This window comes from Bison bison, unplaced genomic scaffold, assembly GCF_000754665.1.
Source record: "Bison bison bison isolate TAMUID 2011002044 unplaced genomic scaffold, Bison_UMD1.0 scf7180017864263, whole genome shotgun sequence".
In the NCBI taxonomy this organism is placed as follows: Eukaryota; Metazoa; Chordata; class Mammalia; order Artiodactyla; family Bovidae; genus Bison; species Bison bison.
The window spans coordinates 755,849-775,846 of NW_011494835.1; positions in this window are offsets into that span (position 1 = coordinate 755,849).

Sequence of the window (19,998 nt, forward strand, 5' to 3'; positions counted from 1 at the left end):
GAAATTGCTGTACTGTAGTTCTTTCTGTCTTTCCCTTCTTCTCTCCCTTCATCCCACTCATTTTTGTTCCCATAGATAAGACAAGACAGAAAGAGTGATAGCTCTCTTCCTGTTTTTGTTTTTTATCTCCCTTTTTAAACCACTGGAAAGTAGAAATAGTGTCTGCTGTTCAATAAGCACACTGGAGTGTTTAATTCATATAGTGGCTGCTGAGAAATACTTTTGAACTCTCTGATTAAATAATTCAAGAGTTTTAGACTTCCTTTATAAAACATAATGGAAAATGTGTGTGTAACAGAATATATACAATGAGAACCAAGTGCCTTTGAATGTTTTCAGAAGTAAAGTGCCAAACCCTGTTTGGCAAAGACATGCGCCTTTATTTGATTTTAATGGCACTTCAAGAGGCACACCCGAGGCCAAAATTTAATGTTTTAAAAATATAGAAAAATACTCAGAATCAGCAGTTTATTTCTGTTTTTGTAAGTTCTATATTTTGGCACAGGAGGAATAATATTACAGGGCCAAGATGAATGCTCTGTTCTTGATTCTGTGGCATATAATTTGAATATTTCATAGCACTGAATTATAGCAAGCATCTGATTCATTTAATGTTCAGAAAGCTCTGGTTAAGCAAAGAATCCATCTGGCCTAAATCAAACTGGGCGAGAGCTTCCCAGAGAACCTAGGAGAGAACAGCTATGTTGGGATATATGATCCTACCCAGTGTTCCAAGGAGGTGAAATTCCAGGTGAAGAGGTAGTTCAACAAATCTAAATCTCATTTACAAGGCTTGTCTCCAAAGGTGGAGAACTAGTAAAGAACTAGATCAAAACATATGTGTTTAGTTTTATGCAAGACTGTACCTCAACCAACTTCTATGGACAGCTGCCTCTCCTCTACACCAATCCCATAGCACCACCATCAATACTATCCACTTTTACCAAAATAAGAAGTTTCATATATCTCAAGTTCCCTTTCCCTAGTATCTCACAGTACCTATCCTAAGAAGCTCTTACTGTTTAATTTTAAGCCTTTTCAATCTTACATTCTAAAGCACAGAGCATGCAGACACCTGTGAATCATCTGAAAATGACAAATGCTATTTAAGGAAGACCTAGCGTATGACCCCTTATAACTAAGAATGATTCAATTAAAGAATAAGGAAATAGATCAAGTACATAGGCCAAAGGAACACAATTGCTTTTTCTTGCAGTTATAGAGAATACAGTAATCGCTTAGGCACGCCTGCTTTAAATATTGATGTCGTCTCAAGAGATGATACTATGTCTTTCTGGATGGCCGTACAGAGTTTAAGTTCAATCAGCAGCATGCAGACAACAGGCCGTTCATTTCCATACTCCAGATAATGCAAAACAGTTACTTCATCCCAAGGCCTGTTGAGAGGCCAGTGAAATCACTGGTCTGCATTAACTTGCACTTCTAGGCCTCTAGATGGTGGTTGTAAAATTGTAAGTGTTTGGATGAACACTTCACAGGACTTGATGAGGAGTGCTTTTCACAATAGAAAATGTGAGTCACACAGCTTTTACAAGGGTATCTGTCTCATGCAGAAAGCCTGAAAAACTGGAATGAAATGTTACCTCTGCCAGAAGAGTGTCAAGAGGCACACCAAGAGGCAACATGAGAAACCAAGTAAGTTATGCTGTGTAAATCAAAGCTCCATTTTCCTATTTAGAAAATGGGCTTTGGCAGCAAATTCTTTATTGTCCTGAGCAACAATAGCAGGAACCAGAATGGTTGCTATGAAAGTTTATGGAGTTTTTCATAACCCACTGTTGCTCGGCACATTTCCCCACTCTGGGGATTATAGTGACTTTGCTCTATCATGGTTGAAAATGATAGAAACATTTTCATCCAAATATTTTTCACATAGATATATCTAGTTACATTTAAACATTATGATTCTTCATGCCATGTAGAGCTGGAACATTAAATCCATGTGGGAGATAGGGGCAGAGGGAGGTTATTTATCTATTTGCCTTGCAGCAATCCAGAAATTAGGAGGTTTCCTGTTTTATATTCAATATGAAAGTATTTCACACAGGTATGAAATTATGGTAATTTGAGGATTTATAAAAATCCCATAAACAAAAATTTATTTCTATAACTAAATCATTAATGGTTAGTGAATTTATCCAAGTGAGCAGAGACTTTTTCAAGATATATATATATTTTTTAAATACATTTTATTTTTTTAGTTTCTGGTTTTTCTAAATAAGCATCTCTAAATGATAACATTTTAACCTTATTGGGAAATTCTGCCTTTATAAATATTATGTTTCTAAATACTCAAATTGGAACTTAAGCTAAACATAAGGATCTTTTATAATAGTAAGAACATTCATTGTCTTTTGCCTTTAATTTTTGCATTTTTACTTAAATACAAATTTTTCCATTTATTTTATTAATTTTTAATTTTTAAAAGAGGAAATATAGAGAGAGGTAGGTCCCTAAGAATTCAAAAAAAAGGAAAGAAATGTAACATGTTTCAAAAATAAGTGCTTTGGCAAGGATGTCTATTATACTTCCTCTGTTTTAGTTTTCATATAAATCTAAATTTCTTTGCTTACAATCAACAACAACAACAAAAGTATAAAGTAGATATACATATTTGCAAGTAAGAAATATAATTTAATTGTAAATCGAGAAAACATATTAGAGCCTTGCTCATTAAACATCCAACGTCAGTTTTGGAAGTCACACTCCTAGACATGTAACATATGTCTTACAATAGCAAGTCCAGGTCTGCTTTTGGAGACGACGTGCATCATGAATAATCTTCACGTGAGTCACAGGCACCAATAAAATTAAAAAAAAATGTGGAGAGGTAAAGCAAAAACACCATAAGTACAATTATCACCACTAAATTTTATATGCTAAGTTGTAACCATTATTTGATCACTTACTGGCACTTACTTAAAAAGGCAAAATGTTTTTAGCTGTAAAAAAATATATACCATCTAGGATTTGAATTATGCACTCTTTTCCTTGGGCCAAATTTAACTGCATTGCTTTCTCACCCACCAAAAAATCTTTATCCTATATTTTTGTAACACATTACTGGAAATACATTTCCCATCATTATAATATATATGGCTCTTAGGATGCTCTGGCTAAAAACAATACTTTTTCAAAAAGTGTTTTTAACATAATATGTAATACTGATTCAATATCAACATGTATAAAAGTACATGCATATTCCAAAAAGCAAAAGTAAATTAGTTACCAAAAGCCATGTGCTAGTGACCACATGAAGGCACACAGCTGCTTGCTAAATCATTTGTTTATGATGATTTAGTTTTCACATTAGTCACATTAGTTTTCAAAAGTGTAAGAGTTTGTGCTGAAGGTGACTTTTCCTAGAGCAATAACAACTTTAGAACATTTATTATTGATGCTTGAAAACTGCAATTAAATAACAGAACGCTTTGGTGCCTTTAAACAGATTCTAATAGCCTCAGTACCTTACAAATGAATTATTCAAATTCTTAATTTCTAGAATCAAATGCTAAAAGACTTTTAGCAAGGAAAAAGCAAAGCATTAAAACACTTCTCTAGTGATACTGCATGAATAATACTAAGAATTTTCTGCAAGTATATTAAATCATGAACTGCTGAGAGAAGAAACCTATGCAATTTCAGACTTAAGAATCACGAAGAGGATACCTTATGGATAGAGATGGGAAAGTTAGTAATTTTTATTCAAATCGCGGTACATTTTAACATTCCCAGTCTGTTTAGCTTCACCATCCTTTGGAAGAAGAGGTCTGGATCCAGCCCCTTCTGGCCAATGATTACTGCTATTTTTAATTTAAAGTCTTTAGTAAATGCCTTCCTTTGATCTCCTCAAGAATTGTCTCCTGGGAAACCCTCAGCTGGACTTCAGGTTTGACTTGTACACATGTACCTTCAGAAGAATACTTTAAACCGAAATGTCTTACTTCTAGCCAACCAGCCCATGGTATGCATGGGCAGGTTCAGTTTCCACTCATCTGCAGGTCTTGGTCCCATAAGTCAGTACCTTATGGACATCTGAAAGGGTAGGTTTACCAAATAGATGGCAGTTTTCAAGAACCTTTAAATAGGGATCACCAAAGTGGGAAGCAGTTTATTTGAATCTTACCATAAAATACCTGCTACAATTGAAAAGAACTGCCACAGGGGGAAAAAAATGCCACCCCAAATGGCCAAAATTAGCACAGAGATAAAGCTTATTACACTGCCATAGTTTTCGAGGGAAATAAAACACACATAATATTTTCCATTTATTTCTCCAGCACATCCACTCCATTCTACATCTGCAAGAAAGAGCTCATACTTTTCAATATACCTTACTTCCCATGCCACTGCCAGCCATGACAGATTTGTATATGTCACCCAATACTTTCCTTCTTCCTAGATACAAATCTATACTTCATTTTCTAGACTTCCTGTGCTTCTTTTTTTTTCCCACCTCTGCTCATAGTTAAAGCAGATGTGTCTTCTTCATCCCTTGTCTTCTCTTTGACTGCAGATGGAGGAAGCCAAACAAACACCTGGGGTCACATGAGAGATGCAGAGCTACCTATGGAAGGAGCCTAGGTCCCCAAGTGACCGCATGGAGCAGAATCTCTGTCCCTCTGACCTGCACTGAACTTTCACAAAAGCATAAAATATACTCCATGGAGGAGGGCATGGCAATCCACTCCAGTATTCTTGCCTCGAGAACCCCATGCACAGAGGAGCCTGGTGGGCTATGGGGTCCATGGGGTCACACAGAGTCAGACACAACTGAAGCAACTTAGCACGCATGCATGCACACACTTACGGGGTTAAACTTCTTCAGGTTTGGAGGTTTTTTGTTTTTGTTTTTAAATAGCATTCAGTGTATATGATGATTAATAAACCACTCCTCTCATATCACAGTTGAATCTATAATCTTACTTATTGGATTTCTAAAAATAATATATATACTTTTTCCATTGTGGAAGGAGTCTACCATGGCCAAGCCAGTAGGAACTTTACAAAGTGTCTTTCAGCTGGATTGGCTCTTTGCATTCTCCTCACTCATGACTCATCCAATGACCGTTCTAAAACCATTTTCTTCTTTGCTACTACAATTTACTTGTAAGAACAGAGAAGTTCTTACATAGGATAATGACCCTAGGAGTTCCATAGAGAGACCAGCAAGATGAAACAGAGATGAGATCACCTTATTCTGAACTACCTATGATTTCAGAATCACAGAAGTGTTAAATCATATTAGGCTACTAACTTTGGCCTTTCTGGAAATTTTCATTGCTTTATAGGATAATCAACTATTCCACAAACCAGAGATATGTGGGAAAAGGAGGAAATTCAAGTAGCCGAATGGAATCAGCCTTATCATATAGATACTGCAGAGTTTCCTACATGTAATCTTTGTGAGCAGTGTTCTACAATTCTTTGGGGACAAAAAACACAGGGAACACATTAGAAACTATATTTCACTGTTTGACACGTTGGAATTTTCAACCATTGTTTTCAACTAAAAAGTATAAAATAATAAACTTAGATGTTCTAAGTGTGGCCTTTGGAACTTCCTTTGTTGATGCTATCATGAGTACACATAATAGAAGTAAAATGGAAGATGAACAGTTTACAGTATAAAGAAATATTTTCCATCTTCACAATCTACAGTTTCAGGGCTCCCCTAAGGCCTTGAAATGAAGTCTACTTGGTGGTCTCAACTCTAACCCCTGGAGAATGTGTTCTACATCTCCAACGCAGAACACCTGATTCTGCAGAATTTGACACTTCTCTGCAACCTCCACACAGAAGAAACAGAGGACTTGACATGCATGGAAATTAAATTATCCTCACCCCCAGAGACATGCTGTCCTTCCAGGTCAGGGTTACATTAAGGTCAAATGAATGAGCTCAAATTTCAACCAATTCTGCTCTAGCTGTGATTCAACAGAAAACACATCCTTTTGAGCTCTTGACAAACTGCTATATTTTACAAGATCCATCAAAAATAAGAATGGAATAAAACCAAGTATATCACCTTAATTGAAAAATAGTTTTGCATTATCAAACCAGGTGATTAAACCTTAAATGCTAGAAAATCACCTAAAACTGTGAGTTTCCCACTAGTTCATGAATGTACAAATAAATTCTGAGACAGTTATAAAAACTCAGCCTGCTGACCCTAACTGTTCAATATAACTTTCATAGAAACCTAAGAATTGTTAACTTGGTTTTGCAGATTAGTAATTCACAACCCTATGTAATATCTGAATGACTGAGATGCCGTCAAAAATAAAGCCTCTTAGGACTCATCACTAAGGCCTTAAAGAAAATATAGAGGCACTTAAAATATGAGATAAAAATGCTTTTAAAGACTATTAATCGTTGATATTCATGGGAGTTCTGTCAGTGCGTAACTACATTCAGTTCAGTTCAGTTCAGTCATTCAGTTGTGTCCGACTCTTTCCGACCCCATGAATCGCAGCACGCCAGGCCTCCCTGTCCATCACCAACTCCCAGAGTTCACCCAAACTCATGTCCATCGTGTCAGTGATGCCATCCAACCATCTCATCCTCTGTCATCCCCTTCTCCTCCTGCCCCCAATCCCTCCAAGAATCAGGGTCTTTTCCAATGAGTCAACTCTTCACATGAGGTGGCCAAAATATTGGAGTTTCAGCTTCAGCATCAGTCCTCCCAATGAATGCCCAGGACTGGTCTCCTTTAGGATGGACTGGTTGGATCTCCTTGCAGTCCAAGGGACTCTCAAGAGTCTTCTCCAACACCACACTTCAAAAGCATCAATTCTTCGCACTCAGCTTTCTTCACAGTCCAACTCTCACATACATACGTGACCACTGGAAAAACCATAGCCTTGACTAGACGAACCTTTGTTGGCAAAGTGATGTCTCTGCTTTTGAATATGCTATCTAGGTTGGTCATAACTTTCCCTCCAAGGAGTAAGCGTCTTTTAATTTCATGGCTTCAGTCACCATCTGCAGTGATTTTGGAGCCCAGAAAAATAAAGTCTGACACTGTTTCCCCATCTATTTCCCATGAAGCGATGGGACCAGATGCCATGATCTTCATTTTCTGAATGTTGAGCTTTAAGCCAACTTTTTCACTCTCCTCTTTCACTTTCATCAAGAGGCTCTCTAGTTCCTCTTCACTTTCTGCCATAAGGGTGGTATCATCTGTATATCTGAGGTTATTGATATTTCTCCCGGCAATCTTGATTCCAGCTTGTGCTTCTTCCAGCCCAGAACTTCTCATGATGTACACTGCGTGTAAGTTAAATAAGCAGGGTGACAATATACAGCCTTGACGTACTCCTTTTCATATTTGGAACCAGTCTGTTGTTCCATGTCCAGTTCTAACTGTTGCTTTCTGACCTGCATATAGGTTTCTCAAGAGGCATATAGATAACTACATTAGACTTATTTAAATGTTATATATTTTAAAAGATAATTCCTTTTGCTGAAAGTGGACTGTTTTACCTGCCCACTTCCACTCAACCCTTTCTCAGCTGATATGTCCAGTCATCTTTTGGCTGAAACAAGATAAACCTCAGACAAATCAGGAAAATTAAAAATACATATAACTCTAGTGCAATAAAATGTTTTTAGTTCATTCAGAGCACAATACGTTTCCCACAGAGGCAGTTTGGTGCATTTAATGAATTTATATAATTATAACTACAAATGGGGGTGATTTGTTTCAAAGTCCTTGAAGTCACCCACACTTTGAATGAAAGTCTTCTGAATTCCTAAAGGTCACTACTCTACCCTTCTACATTTTATGGGTTGTCTAATACAGGTCCTAGTTGTTACGCAAGAAAAACAATGTCAAGAAGCAAGTTTTCTTGCCTTCATCACTGGAATTTTCGGTAGTCTTAAATCCGTGGACCTGCAACCTCCATTGAAGACCTACATGACTTGAACTATGTTACCTTGAGGAGCAGCAGGTAAATATGATTAGAGAAATGCATCTTCAGAACACAGGCCACTCTTTCAATAGTGTGCATGTAGTTTGAAACTAAATAATCATCGTCTAGTTCCTTGATCAACTGTACTCACATCATAATCATCATCTGCTAAATCAGACTGTCAAACCTCTTGCCACAAAAATTTCATGTCTTCTGCATGTCCAGTAAGTCCACATGGCTATGTAACTCTTCTCACTTTCAGAATTCAATTGTGTGCATATATATATATATGTGCATGTATGCACACAGTCATTATATGACTCCTAAGAAAGAGGAATACAAAGAAATAATGTCCCACAAGCATATAAAGATCAATGTAAGAGGTGTGATCTAGCTTACTTCTCATGTAATACTACTTAAATATTTCCTAATAATTCATTTTTTCAATTGCCTAATAGAAAAGAAGCATTTTCAACCAGTAGGTATATAATATACAAGGAGTGTAAATGACAAATATATACAAGTAATAAAATGAATGTAAAAATCATCAAATTACATACAAAGTGAAGCTAGGTTTCCACCTCTATGGCTCAGCACCATATCAATATTAGACCAAAGGGAATTTCTCCTACCTTGTTCCAACAAGGCTTTCATACAACCTGGCATTCTGGAGGAGAAGCTTTCTTTCCATGGCAGACTTTTCCATAATGAGTCAAGGTTCCCAGCCTAACCAAGCACACTTTAGGTCTGAAAATCATTAACCTCAGGGCACCTCAGGCTTCACACAGACATGCCCAAATATGTACAAGGATAGAGCCACTCTTTCTGATTAAAAACACAAAGACCTCCTGAGAGGCAGCAAAGATGCCCTGATTAGACATAAACAGCCACCCCCAAGTGAGTTGGTGGCAGCCGCCGCAGGCTTGCTAGGGGAGCACACCACTCCTTGAGAATCACATTGACTTGTAGCACCTAACCTCCTGATCCCACCTGCATCACCTGAGGATGAAGTTAAGCTGATTTTCTGCCATCCAGGAAAATGGAGACCAATCTGGTCAAAGCACAAAACCACAGAAAATTCCTATTACAAAAAGGTAAATATATATTCTCCAAGCAAATAGTATGCATTGCTTGCTCATTTATTTTAGTTCAAAACTTATAACAAGTATATGAGTTGACTACAAGATCATATATATATATAAAATTATTTATTGATGCAGGTACAGATGTGGGTATGGATGAAGACATAGGCCTATACATCAGCCTAGTTCAAGATGATTTTGTTGTTTTCTTTTTTTCTTACATTATTAGAATCATTCTCTGTGTATTATTCTGGGATGTTTCTTCTGATTTATAAGGTATAATCTACAAATCATACATTCCAACTGTTGTATGGTACAGTTCTATGAATTTAATCTACTGGTGTATGATCACATTCACAGTAGAATGTAGAATATTTCCATCATCTCCCAGAAGTTTTCTTATGCCACTTTGAAATCACCCTTTCCCCCACTTCCAGGCTGAGGCAACCATTGATCTATGAGACTTAACAATATATCTTGGAAATTATTCTATGGGAATGGTAAAAATAGAATAAATTCCAGTGGTTCTGCAAAATATAATCTGTGACATGTTCCACACATTTATAACGGAGTTTTAATAGTACATTGGAAATGGAACTACAGAATAGATTTGTATAAAAGCCCTTTTATATTTTTCTATTTTGAGATCTATAGCAAATGCTAAACAAGAGCCATATGGACCACACAACTTTTCTCCAAAAAGATTACCAAGCATTAGGAAAAATTAGCAGCTGTCAATTTACTCCTTCAATTTACCAAAAAGCAACAGGCATAGCTGGACTTTCCCGATGGCTCAGCGGTAAAGAATCCGCCCGCCAATGCAGGAGATGCAGGTTAGATTTTTGGGTAAGGAAGATCCTCTGGAGGAGGAAATGGTAACTGACTCTAGTGTTCTTGCCTTGAAAATTCCATGGACAGAGGAGATTGGTGGACCACAGTCCATGGGGTCAAAAAGAGTCAGGCACGACGAAGCACAGCACAGCAGCAATGGGCATAGATAAGAAGAATTGGTGGAGAGTAATGGAAAAAGGAAAGAAATATTAAAAACACTGTAAACTATTTTCTATGTTTTTTAAATTATACAAATAAGCTTACTATGCATGATAGAGTAAAAATATATTGAAGAGTTTCTCAGGGCCTGCTTTTTCAGCTAAGAGGCCAGATTTGAAAATAGTAGGAGTACAGCCAGAAGACAAAGGACTTGGAAGAATTTAGGAGGGATTTTCATCTTCATAGGTTCCTGATGCCAAAAAATGGAACTTTGAATAATTTCTTTAGCACAGCATAACCATGACCCTCAGATATCAGATTTAATATTCTCATTTCGCATTTCATAGCTTCTACAAGGTTCCAAAGGAGAAAAAGTACATTTTTTCCTCCAGATTAATATTTTGGCAAACTAGAACTTGCCCAGAGGAATCCACTAGCCCTATTCATTCACGTATGCAAAGAAAGCTAAGGTTATTGACTAACAAGTTGATAAATTGTAACCTGGCCAACAGCTGTTTTCATGGAATTTCTCTGTATTGAAATGACAGAAGCAGAATGCCTGCATTTTCTCTATGTGTATTGCATCTAGTGGAGTATAGGATTACAAGAAAATATTGCTATTTTACACACACACAAAAAAAACACTATTATTCATGTTTTGTGTGTTCAATTAAACTTGTTGGCTTAAGCAGGTGTAATCTGACGGCAGACATATCACCTGGATGTTCCTGGAAGGGACGACAGAGCTTCAGGCTCATGGGTCAACTACAGGACAGTATTTTGGAAGTGCATGATAGGAAACTGCAAGGATACTGTTCCAAAACACATTCTTTTTAAGAGCCAAAGATTCTGAGTATTACACTGCCAGGGTGAACTCTAGAGAGGTGGGGTGCAAAATATGCTCTCGCCAATATGACAGCAAGAGTGCAGCAGTTTCATAGCAGGGAGACCCTTACGCAGGGGGAGGCTGTTTTTTTTTTTTCACTTTAAGATGCAGTTCCCCAATTCTGTTTTCCTGTCAGATTCAGTCCACCACAACACTGAGGGAAGAATAATTCCACTCCTTTGCTTATAAAGGCTTTACTTCTACAATATAATACTCCACCAAACACCACCAAATGGCCCAGAAACCTAGGAGGCCCAGGCTAGATTTTATGGCCAAAGAATTTCAGTTGTTGAATATTTAGTGACAATATCTCAGTCAGCCTCAGAGAAACCCAGCTCCCAGCCACTGAGCACAAACAGCTCAGTCACACAAAGAGGCTTGCAGATTTCCCTCCATCTGATCCATTTCAGCAATTCTATTGAAGAGATGACTTAAGAATACAGATCTCAAGACTCAGGTAGAAACTACATTTCTACTTTTCATTTCAAATACGTTTCTATTTTTCATTTCAACTAACTATATTTCAAATAAGTATTTATAATTGGTGCAAAAGAAACCAGATCTATTGCTTAATTGAACTATAGCTTTATTGGCCATTCACTGTACAAAAACCAGTAATATCTAGTATTTGCTCCACACTAAACCCTCACAATAACTGTATGAGGTAGGTAAGGATGTGCTTGCTTTGTATGATATAATTGAGTCTTGGAGAAGTTGAGAGATCTGCCCAAGAACTAACAATTTTTAAGTCAGAGAACAGGAGGTAGAACCCAAGTCTTCAATGTTTTAGGTGATATTCTATCACACCACAGCTGTCTTCTAAGTCACTTAGTCCCCAAATGAAAATGTGACAAAAGTTACAGAGAATTAATAAAGGAGAAGGTTGGAATTGGTTAGACGTGAATGATCTACAAAACTAGGTATTAAAAATGGTTCTCTAAGATCCTGAAGCCACTAATGAATTGATTTATTAATACTGGACTCCCTTTATCTTGCCTTAACTCCCCGAGGCTGAGTCATGCAGAATGTTCCAGAACCTGAAATAGGATCTCTCTCAGTCAGTAGGAATCAGAAGATGGGAATGAGAAATGAGACCTTGCCTGTTGTTGAGACAGAAAATCTCAGGGCTTTTGTTAGGCCGTGGGGATAATCTGGCTCCTGGTATTAAAATCATTTAGTAAAAGGAATTGAACTTTTTTAGAAGAAAATAGTACACAGCTTCATTTGCATATTTATTGGGGATATTTAGATAGATCAGTAATTTAGATTTCCTCTATAAATCAAACCTTAAGCACCAGATCAGAATAAAATTAGATTAGTATCCAAAAGCCAACCAAAACCACTTCATCATTGAACCAAATGACATTTTGTAACTCAAAGTATTTTTGGTATTCTGTGTTTGAGTCCTTGAGTATACCTATGTAAATATGAAACACTTGCTGATTTGGAGTATCATGTTAGGGACTATTTAAGATAATCTCACTTAATAGTAAATTGGATTAGGCCAGGTTACTTATACAATTTAGTGAAAGAATGTGTACTTTGGTTTGGTTAGACTATGATAATTCATTCGCAATCAACATTTGTTTCCCTACTTCTCAATTTAATCAATTTGATAAAATAAAGTGTCAACCTAACATATTAATAATTCTCTCTTAAAAATCTGTCTTGTATAATTTTAGCAAATAAATAAGCCCATATTTATGATTTTTGTCTACAACTATGTTTGAACACGCAAACACATGAAGATAAAATTTTCAGTTATTCCAAGATCTTTGAAAATGTTGAATAAATTTGAGGAAAAAGCATTTTTTCTTAATGAAACAAATATTAATTCCAAGGCTTTCATTAGAAGTTAGCTTTTTAGCTGAGGATACTCTACTCTTTCTTTCAAAATTGTTGTTATCAGCTGTTTAGTTCTGCTTGTGGTAAACTCAATAATATTGTTGACTGACTTATTTCAGTGCTTGCTGTAGTATTACAACACTTGAGAGTGCATAAAGAATAGCAAGACACTGTAAATAGCTTGCCTTCTCCTCAAGGTTCCACCACTGCCACACCACCACCTGACTCTATTACGTAAATATATGTACCTGTAATCTATACATATCATTGCCAATACCTTCATTCAACTAGATCTAACTGTCCCGGGGATTGGATCGCTTCTCTTTTTCCTTAGTCCCAAAATCACCTAAAAGAGGTTTCTATTCTGAGATGGTAATTAAACAACTGCTTTTTTAATTTGGTCAGTTCATTCCAATCCCTTACAGTTGATTTCAATAAAACAAGATCTCGGCCCGAAGCACAGGGCACTTAGCCATCTTCAGAGTCATTGGATTATGACACGTATTACGTATAATCCCAAATGCTGAAGTCCTTCCGACACTCCATTTTTTGGCAACTTAGCCTTTTGGTGAGAGTAAGTCTGTTTGATGGATGGTCCTGAACATGTGATCTCTGGCCTTTGTGCAAAAGAAAACGTTTTTTTAAAAAAACCACGTTTTGTGTGATCCATCATGAAACAATCTTTCAATTTATCTGCTATGACTTCAGTCTTCCCACACTGACAGAAATGTGCCTCAGATACTGTCAGTCCCAGTTCAGATGAAACTCTGCATTTGGCAATCCACCTACCATTGCCAGCTGGAAGGAGGCCTTCTTTTAGCTAACAATACACATTTAAAATCCAGGCCCCAACATGGGACAAGCTATCTGTTGAATGCGGATCATGCGTGTGAATAGAGCACACGTAGAAATACTGCCACAGCCAGATTCACACCGCAGGCAGGAAAGGATTTCGGGGCTCACTGTGGCCCAGCGGTCCTGAGAGAAGCAGAGGGCATATGGTCATCTCTACCAATCAATGCCAAATATGTCATTTGCAGCATCAAATTAGGTGTTTTGGGTCTTTTCTTATTTTTGTTTAAGTAGCAACATCACTTACTGAGAAGCCATTTTCTTACGGTATTTGTGTAGGTGAGAACAAGCAAAATAATCTTGGTGAATTACAAAATAGAAAATCACAGATTGCCACTTGAATTGCTTCTTGGCATACCAAAGTTTTTATTTCTGTTTTGGCTGTGGTTTCACAACCCTGAAGGCAAACTGTGGGTGTGCAAATAAACCGATTACTTAAAACACAGGTTCTTAAATCACTCACCCTTCCTCTGTTTCAAATAGCATACAATCTGTTTGCAATAATAACGGGCATAAATATCACCCACATCCCTCCAGCTAAATGGATGTTAATACTATAACTGCTGTGTTTACTTTGCACCTGAATTCCACTGTGGTGAGTATTTGGGAGATTTGGATTCCAACAGAATATTCCAAACGGCATTCTGGCAGATGACAAGGAATACAAATGTAGTTCATTTTTAGATTAATTTATAGCGTGTCCCAGGCCCCTTGGGCATCCTAGCAAAGGAGAAAAAGAAAAAAATTAAAAACACACCCAAGAGAAACATATCCAAATAAAACCAAGATCGGGAGCTCAAAATAAATGATGCTATAATGAATACCACAAACTACAAAGAAAAAATGAAGCTTCAGATTACTCAGAGCCCTTGAGGCTGAAGAGGTGATTAGCCAATTAACCATTGCATAGTATTTTGGAGCTATAAGAAAGCTTTCTATCAATGAGAGTTTTAGGAGTTTGGAAGAATGACTCACAAGAAGATGCCCTTCCCAGCCAGTCCTTTCCTGTAGCCCATAGGAATAATTCCACTCTGCAAAGTCCTCCCAGCAGCTGAGGTAGGAACAAGAACAGACTGTCCATCACTTTATTTTAATCATGTTTCAAAATAAACTGACAGAAGTGAATAAACAGCTTCTGAAAAGGAAGCTGATAATTTCATCCTTAATACAAAGAAATTACTAGCTCTCAATGGGGAAATTAGAAATTATAAAATGAAGATAAGAAAGATTTTCAATCTATTAAGTTAATTAGATAAGTAACTATATTATGGATTTTACAGAGTGATGGGGATACTTTTTCCTAGGAATAGAAAAAATCATCTTCATCTCAGAATATTTCTTCACAGAATCTTTGATTCAAACCCAATTAATACTGTTCATTAAAGTCTGAATTTAAGTGTTTTGGATGCTGTTTATGTGAAGTTAAAGAGAACAAGAAAATGTCAGAAAATTAATTGTATATATTTCTGATGTGTGATTACATAATGAAAATAACTGAATCTGTCTTCTCATGTTTCTGGGACCTGAACCTATCCCAGTATAAAGGCAAGCTTAAAAATCTGAAAATGTGATTTAGGGTTGACCCAAGAAGTTGGCACTCCCCTCTGTACCACACCAAAGAGATGTTACTGAGACAAATTTTAGAGTACTGCCAAGACTGCATCTATGGATGAGTCATTAAGACCTTTGTCCAGGCATAACTGTCAAGGTACTACTATCATATGAAAATCACACAGCATCAACTGTAACAAGGTTTGCTTTCCTTAAATGACTGAAATTTGAATGTGAAAGTAAGAGGAAAATAAAACTCAGAATATACCATTAGCAAATCTGTTCAGCATCTGTTCAGTCAAGAAAAGGTTGGGATCTGCCAACACTGAAACATAGATTCAGGCTCTTATCATATTTAAATTTAATTTTAACTACCATATAATTGTCTTTGTAAACAAATTACATATTACGATATACTAGGTCTCCAACTTATATTTAAGTAGAGAGCAATGTGTATATACATACTCTTTTAAAGAGATCTTAAACAAATGTCAAAATTTTTTTTCTAATTTTATTTTATTTTTAAACTTTACATAATTGTATTAGTTTTGCCAAATATCAAAATGAATCTGCCACAGGTATACATGTGTTCCCCATCCCGAACCCTCCTCCCTCCTCCCTCCCCATACCATCCCTCTGGGCCGTCCCAGTGCACCAGCCCCAAGCATCCAGCATCGTGCATTGAACCTGGACTGGCAACTCGTTTCCTACATGATATTTTACATGTTTCATTGCCATTCTCCCAAATCTTCCCACCCTCTCCCTCTCCCACAGAGTCCATAAGACTGTTCTATACATCAGTGTCTCTTTTGCTATCTCGTACACCGGGTTATTGTTACCATCTTTCTAAATTCCATATATATGCGTTAGTATACTGTATTTATGTTTTTCCTTCTGGCTTACTTCACTCTGTATAATAGGCTCCAGTTTCATCCACCTCATTAGAACTGATTCAAATGTATTCTTTTTAATGGCTGAGTAATACTCCATTGTGTATATGTACCACAGCTTTCTTATCCATTCATCTGCTGATGGACATCTAGGTTGCTTCCATGTCCTGGCTATTATAAACAGTGCTGCGATGAACATTGGGGTACACGTGTCTCTTTCAAAATTTTATCTCTAAACAGACAAAAATAGAGCTGGTCTTAAGGAAGCCAGAGCAGGGGCCTTGTGCTCCCGGAGACCTCCTGCCTCCCACATCATATAATTATTTACTTGTTTTATTCTCCCATACCACCAGAAATTCATGGAGGCAGAAACTATGCCTGTCTTGTTCCTTCTTATGTTCTGAATATCATACACAATGCCTGATCATAGTGTTAATAAATAAATTTAGAAGGTTAAAGGGAGAGAGGAAGTAGTGGGGAGAAGGGCAGGAAGAGAACCCAAAGCTTAGAATTTACAAAGTACCGTTCTCTACATTTATGATTGGGTACTCAGGGCAGTGAGAGCTGTAAGCTATGCCTTGGATGGGCTTTTACAAGGCAAATAGGAAGAAAGGTTCACAGAGATGTTCTTTGCACATTTCTCTATTGTGGTATTCATCACATTTTATTTCAATGTCTGTTAACATATGTGCATCATCCCACACGACTGTGAGAACCTCAAAAGAGATGACTATTTCTTATGCAAGTTTGTGTCCTTGACACTCTGCACAGCGCCTAGGGCATGGAAGGTACCTAAGAAATACTTGCTGAATGAGTGCGTAATCTTTTTATCAGCATGTGGAAGCTGGCTTGGAAAAGATCGTGTTTAGTTACAAAATCTTCATCTGAGATACATGAGTGCATATTTTGATTATGTACAGTAAGTATAACTAGAAATTTTGTTACTAAATAGGATAAATACCTCTTGTTCTACATAATTTATCCATTGGTATTATAAAATACCCTAGCTCTTTCAAAAATGCTCACTATACAAATTTTTTATAATTGTGGGAAATTAGAAATCAGTCAAATATCAAAACTGCATAATGTTTAATTATGTAAATGATTATGCATCTACCTGATGGAAATATTAAATATCTATTTAGAGTTATGATTTTGAAGGCCATTTAGAAATGCTTGAAATAGTTAATATATAAGAACATAGTTACAAGGTATAAGAAACAGCTAACGTATAAGAACATCTATTTCTCCTTGTGTATGCACGCATGCTCAGTAGCTTCAGTCATGTCCGACTCTTTGCAAACCCGTGGACTGTAGCCTGCCAGGCTCCTCTGTCCACAGGATTCTCCAGGCAAGAATACTGGAATAGGCTGCCATGCCCTCCTCAAGGGGATTTTCCTTACCTAGGAATCGAACCCATATCTCCTGCATTGCAGGCTGATTCTTTACTGCTGAGCTACAGAGAAGCCCCCATTTCTCCTTCAGTTCAGTTCAGTTGAGTCACTTAGTCGTGTCTGACTCTTTGCGACCCCATGAATCGCAGCACGCCATGCCTCCATGTCCATCACCAACTCCCGGAGTTCACCCAGACTCATGTGCATCGAGTCGGTGATGCCATCCAGCCATCTCATCCTCTGTCGTCCCCTTCTCCTCCTGCCCCCAATCCCTCCCAGCATCAGAGTCTTTTCCAATGAATCAGCTCTTCGCATCAGGTGGCCTAAGTACTGGAGTTTCAGCTTCAACATCAGTCCTTCCAATGAATACCCAGGACTGGTCTCCTTTAGGATGGACTGGTTGGATCTCCTTGCAGTCCAAGGGACTCTCAATAGTCTTCTCCAGTACCACAGTTCAAAAGCATCAATTCTTCGGTGCTCAGCTTTCTTCACAGTCCAATTCTCACATCCATACATGACCACTGGAAAAACCATAGCCTTGACTAGACGGACCTTTGTTGGCAAAGTAATGTCTCTGCTTTTGAATATGCTATCTAGGTTGGTCATAACTTTCCTACCAAGGAGTAAGTCTTTTAATTTCATGGCTGCAGTCACCATCTGCAGTGATTTTGGAGCCCAAAAAAATAAAGTCTGCCAATAGTGAAGATTAAATAACATTTGGTGCACTGGGATGACCCAGAGGGATGGTATGGGGAAGGGGGTGGGAAGAGGGTTCAGGATGGGGAACACGTGTATACCCGTGGCAGATTCATGCTGATGCATGGCAAAACCAATACAATATTGTAAAGTAATTAGTCTCCAATTAAAATAAATAAATTTATATTAAAAATAAATAAATAACATTTGCTTATTTATTCAGAGAGTTAAAACAGAAGGAAACTAAAGTTTTAAACATTGCAATGTGACAAGCATTATTCTGTTTTTATAGTGTTTGATTATTTCCAATTCCTTTTTCTCATTCTTTGGTATATGCCAAAAGAACAATGAGCAAAGTCACTTCACCAAGGTGCCCCCTGTAAATGATATACTCTGCCTTAAGAACCTTGTCCTGCAAACTTACGGTTACCAAAGGTGGCAGGAAGGGATAAATTAGGAGTTTGGGACTAACGTGCATACAGTATTATATATGTAAAATAGATAATCAACAAGGACCAACTGTATAGCATAGGGAACTCTACTCAGTATTCCCGTAATAAGCTATATGGAAAAAGAATCTGGAAACAGATACATGTATACATATAACTGAATCAATCTGCTGTACACCTGAAACTAACACAGCATTGCAAATCAACTATACTCTAATATAAAATAAAAACAAATTTTAAAGAATCTTGCATATCTATCTGTTTATCAGTGACTTGGAATGGCTGAGAAATAATACATACTACAATTTGGAACTGAATTAACACAAAAAAGTGAGAAAGATATCTGGTTACTTTGAAGACCTTGCTGAAACCCAAAATGATTCTTAAAAATGGAAATAAAAGCAAATACTTGGCAGGAAGGTAGTCAAGAGAGAAATATAAATACATTATGTGAATTCAAGAGGAGGAAAAAAGGGTTTGCCACAGAGGCTAAGAAGTGCCACTGTGAACCTTTAACTGAACATGAGTCAGCAGCGCACAGTTATTATTTTAAAAACAGCAAGATAGAGGAATGCACTAACAAGAACAAAACATGCAAGAACCCTGAAGCAATTGTCCCACTGGGCATTGGTCAGGCACTTATTACAGTATTATATCCAATTTAAGGTCCAGAAACTAAAGGAGGCTAGGGAAACTTGGACAGGAATGAGAGAAAAGCAGCAGAAAAGATGGAAAGTTCAAATAAAAGGGTCTACGAGGAACTGGAATTCATAGAGCAGGCCTGTAAAAGAGTGACTTTTCTACATGTTCATATAGTTACATGTTTTTCCCATAATCTTTGCACTTATCTAAGAGATGCTGCAGTCTTCTCTTGGGCCCCTTTAGCCTTCTAATAACAGTGGATTCAAAGTCTTCAAGTTGGCAGGGACAGGAGAAGACAGAAATATTAGATTCAATCTGTGTCACTTTGTTAATTTAAAAAATTATATACATCTGTGTCTCTTTTGCTGTCTGACATACAGGGTTGTCGTTACCATCTTTCTAAATTCCATATATATGCATTAGTATCCTGTATTGGTGTTTTTCTTTCTGGCTTACTTTATTCTGTATAACAGGCTCCACTTGTATAGAACAGTCTTTTGGACTCTGGGAGAGGGATGGGGGTGGATGATTTGGGAGAATGGCATTAAAACATGTATAATATCATATAAGAAATGAATCGCCAGTCCAGGTTCGATGCAGGATACAGGAAGCTTGGGGCTGGTGCACTGGGATGACCCAGAGGGATGGTATGGGAGGGAGGTGGGAGGGGGGTTCGGGATGGGGAACACGTGTACACCCATGGCGGATGCATGTTGATGTGTGGCAAAACCAATACAATACTGTAAAGTAAAAATACTAATAATAATAAAATAAAAAATAAAAAATA